This window comes from Mus caroli, chromosome X, assembly GCF_900094665.2.
Source record: "Mus caroli chromosome X, CAROLI_EIJ_v1.1, whole genome shotgun sequence".
Classification (NCBI taxonomy): domain Eukaryota; kingdom Metazoa; phylum Chordata; class Mammalia; order Rodentia; family Muridae; genus Mus; species Mus caroli.
The window spans coordinates 131,826,408-131,831,311 of NC_034589.1; the positions used below are offsets into that span (position 1 = coordinate 131,826,408).

Consider the following 4,904-nt stretch of genomic DNA (forward strand, 5'->3'; position numbering starts at 1 on the left):
CTTTGTTGGGTCTTTTTGTGGTTTAGGTATCAGAGTAATTGTGGCTTCATAGAATGAGTTGGGTAGAGTACCTTCTGTTTCTATTTTGTGGAATAGTTTTTCACAAGCTTTTTGTTTTCTTGATATTAGCCATCTTTACTGGGATAAGATGAAATTCAAAGTAGTTTTCATTTACAAAGAAAGATGTTATTCAGGTTTCTGGAGGAGAAAAGTCATTAACAGTGTTAAGCAGCAATGCACAATGTGAGGTACAATCATGACTGGCCTTAGAAAATGTTCCCATTAATGCAATAGTGGTGTGAATGTTATGGTGGTAACCATTCACTTTATGATTGCATTTAAGTTCTACTGGATAGAACAGAACTCATGTCTGGTATAGCAAACTGGAACAAGAATCAATAATTAGAAGATTTCAGTTTTGTTTTTCTTCTTTCTTTCTTTCTTTCTTTCTTTCTTTCTTTCTTTCTTTCTTTCTTTCTTTCTTTCTTTCTTTCTTTTTGTAAATAGACTTAGTATCCAAACCACCTTCTAAATATTTACCTTTATATCCATCAAGTAGTGAATCTGTGAACACTCACCAGAACATGTTCATTTTGCAATGGGTCATGGTTCACGAAGATTCACAGTTGGTCAAAATGTAGAGAATATGTGACTATGGAGTACTCAGCCTTAATGGAACATTTCTATTTCATCCTGTGTCCTCAAGGCAAGTGCCATCATGGAAGTGGGAAGCAAAAAGATTGGGTCAACTGCAATGTAACAGTGTTTTTCCTGACATGACAGGGGTACTTCACACATTACCTCATAGAGACAGTGGTTGCATCAACTGGAGATGGGCTCCTGTAGTCTAGTCCCAAACTGAAAAGCTATTGTCAATTGATGGTGTCTGAGGAAGTGATAGTTTTCTTCAATGATGTGGCCCCTGGTGAGTTCCCTATGTTTTAATAAATTACCTCATGTTTTTGTAAGTGTTGGCAGCCCTAAATAAACTCAGTGGAGGGAGTGGGGAAAAAGACATGAAGATGAGTGGGTTTTCTGGTAAGGAGATCTGGAAAGAGCTGGCAAAGAAAGGGGGTTAATATGATCAATATACTTTGTATACATATATGAATTCCCCCAAAATAAAATATTTTAAATATCAAATATTGATTGATCATTTCATTGTGAGAGCTTTTAAAAATAAGTAACACCATAATGAGTAAGCTCAGGGAACTGTATAAAACAGTCATTGAATAAACAGACTTCAGGATTAAAAGTTAGTAAATGGTGCCTTCCCTTAGAAGCATTGCCGGTGTGGTTGCTGTCACATGTGCATCAGTAGATGGCAAAGAGGAGAGAGGCAATGTCTGTTCTCAGTGTTCTGACCTATAAATATCTTTTGATTGGTAGCCTAAAATTCCCTGGAAAAAAAAGTGAGAAGACGACCAGTCCAGAGCCAAGTAAGTCTCTATGGGGAGCAAGCCAGAGACCAAAAGAACCCTACCTAGGACTAAGGGTTCCTGACTAGAGTGAGCCCAAGATAGATGATCCTTACATGAGGCCAGGAGTAAGTCTGAGATGACTACAAGACTGGAACCGTGAGACCTGGAGAGGGAGCTAGCCTGAGAGGACCACCAATCTGGCACCACACAGGACTGGGCGTGGGGATACATAGCAAGCCAGAGATGAACACCTGTCTGGCAACATAATGCATGAGCAGGGCATAGCACTCCTGAGATCACTCCTGAGAACCTCAGACACTCACAGACTCTGGCACATCTAAGAAGAATAAGTAGTGGAGAAATGGAAGAGAAAAAGAAATAGAAGGATGTGGGAGCAATAAAGAGAGGCAGATCTGGAGACTTGAGAATAGTGAGATACAGCCTGGGGTAAGTAGTTAGTGATGCTCCCTGGAACCATGGTGCAGGATCCTGGCCTGTGCTGCCACTGAGAGCCACATCTGGGTCTGTGGCACTGCAACAACTCTGTTGGACCACCCAAGACCAGGTGGATGTTCCTGTTCTGAACTGTCACCTGGGAACATATTGATGTCTGAGGACTGTGAAGAAATGGTCCCACCTTGGTCCCGGAGGCTTGAGAGAAGGAGAGCTGACCTCAACCATAGCCAGCTGCAGTTCTCAGGAGAGCAGACCTTCCACATTGCCCAGCATCAGAGATCTGGTCCTACTATTCATCTCTCGTGTGGAGGTGTGGACTAGGGAGAGATGCCTCCCACCTCACCCCTTGCCTCCACTGGCAGGCAGGAAAACTAGCCCTCCTAGGTCTTAAGAGTGGGAGAGCTGTTGCTGCCCCTCATCAGCTGTAACATTCAGGAGAGCAGGCCCTGTAAGTCACCTGGGTAGCACAGTAAAGTTGGCCCTGCATGTGGGGGTTACAGATGAGCAGCCTGAGGGTGTGAGTATAGGAGAGCCCGCCCTGCCTCTTGTCTTCTGGGCAGAAGCATGGACTAGGAAGAGATGCCTTCTTCTCCTCTCTCATCTCTTCCCATCTATGGTAGACAGGAGAGCTATCCCTGGGGTCATGAAAATAGGAAAAGTGACCATGTACCTCATCTGCTATAACATTTGGGAGAACATGTCCTGCACCTTACCTGGGCAGCAGGGTAGAACTGGCCCTGGTAGAGGAATTTGCTAGTGAGCCATCCTCGAGGGCATGAAAGCAAGAGATATCTGACCATCTCAGATACCTCTCAGGCTAGGATCCAGGGCTTTGAATTGGTCCATTCCAACATCTATCCCATGGGTGACATGCTGGAGTGTAAGAAGGGGCTGATCCTATGGATCTAAAACTATATGATCTCCATGACAGAAGGCAAAAACAACCTGTCTTTGCAGAATCCCAGAGAGGGTCCAGTATTCATAACATAAAAGAAGCCTGAGGCCTCTTACCAGACCAACCAATCATTGCAAGCAAAGAACTGAGGACAAAATGGTATACTGTGGGACACACTGTGACACACTATATCTTCAACAATGATTTTTTTCTCTGTTGTGGGGGGGAAGTTGCAAGGGTGGAGGGTGGGTATAAGGGAGAGCAATATGAATGGGATTGGGATGCATGATGTAGAATTTACAATGATCAAATAAAATGTTAAAAGAAAATTTAGTAAAATTGGGTTCTACTCTTAAGTGTCATTATGCATCTATGTGACCTTCCAAAAAAGCAATTAACTAACTAGCTCTCTGCCAGTTTTCTATAAAATGGGAACAGAGTTTTACCTATTTATTCATCTGGGGAGTTTGAAGGAGCAAATGACACAGAATCCATGAAGCTTGTCTTCATCAAAAGAAGACAGGGAGGTATTCATTTTCAAGCTATACATTAACAAAAATAAGAATGTGGTTATGTTCAAAACAAAGTAGGTAGATTTTTCTATCAAAAACTATTTTCTCTTGTCATTCAAGCTGCCACAATTGACAAGTAAGAAAATTGAGTCAAATGGCATAACCTTTCAATTATCAGTCTGGTAATCTAAGAAGGTGCACCATAGTATAATAAGGCATTATATACTCGAGCTTTGGAATCAGAATAATGTCATATCAGAGTAATTTCATACACTATCAGAAAAGCTATATAAAATGCTGTATTCATTAGTTAGCTTGATTGCAAATAATCACCTTACAAATAAAAAACCCAATTCATTTTTAAATCAAAAGATTTCATGAATTTCATCCTAAGAAAATATAATTTTGTTTTAACTATACTTCAATAAAGCTGGGTTGGAGTAGTAGTTTCAAATTCTAAGTTTGACATTGTTGATCTCAGTCACAATATTTCTACCTTTTTATAGATCTTTGTATTGCAATGACAAATTGGTTGTGACCTATTGAGGCTAAGATATTTCCATCTCCTACAGCAAGGCATCAGAGAAAGAAAACTCTATAAGAAGTGAAAAAAATTAACTACATGTTATAGCTATATAACTGAACAAAGAACTCTCAGTGACTTTATTGTACTTAGTAGACATTATTATATTTGGAATGTCACAAGAAGTTTCAGAAGCAATTTTTCTATAAATTTAAATATTTGTATAACAGTTGGATATTATACATCAAGGAGAATGATCATGAAACATGAGGAGTTTCTGATTTTTTAAAAAATGGACCTTTTCAAGGCTGCACAATGAGATAACTAAATATCTGAATCCAGATAATAATTTTGATTGAAATAGTAATTCAAATAACATGACTATATTAATCAGTTGGCAGAGCTAATTCTAGATAATGTAGGCATTTTATTTAGGCTTATGTTCTGAGTTAGGCTCATCTAAATTAACCATCCCTGGTGAGTTGTTTTTTAAGCTATTACTTTGGCTATTTTGTTTATTCATGCTTGAAAAGGGGGCAAGACTGAGGACCACTCTTCTACTCTGGTAGTCTGCATAGCAACTTCCAACAGTATGGAAGCTAGATGATTGGGAAGAAGCTTCCTGGGCAGTGCCAGCTTGTGTTTTTCATGTTCTATGACTTAGTCACATCACGTCTTTGACAATACAGTCTTTCCACCTAGTCCTGGGTTCAATTAAGAACAATGAAATAGTCTATACTATTTTTTTAAGTCTATACTATTTTGAGGTCTATGGGATTTCACTGAAAAATCCATTCTTGGCACTGGACATTTTATTTATCACCCTGTGGTTTCCGGTAGGGGCACTATCTCCCCCATTACAGGATAATTCTATGTAAAGTTTTAAAATACGTGAATATATGTTAGGAAGCTCCTATAGTAGTGGGTTTTCGTATGATTTTCCTAAAAGATCTGTAGTATTAGTCATTCATTCTCATATTCCCATCTCTACCTTGCTCACCCACCTTCCTTCTCACTCTACCCTTCCTATTTCATTATTTTCTTTTCTCCTTCAAACCTTTGTTTTCTAACTCCCTTCTCTTGAAGAACTCCTCCCC

The 4,904-nt window shown here is 39.6% G+C and overlaps 1 non-coding gene across 1 annotated transcript; it reads left to right on the forward strand.

Annotated features, from left to right (window-relative positions):
• Positions 1-1,269: 1,269 nt before the first annotated feature.
• On the forward strand, positions 1,270-1,398 carry LOC115030201. The gene has a single exon (XR_003835817.1). It is a non-coding gene; the product is annotated as a small nucleolar RNA SNORA17 (small nucleolar RNA).
• Positions 1,399-4,904: the final 3,506 nt, after the last annotated feature.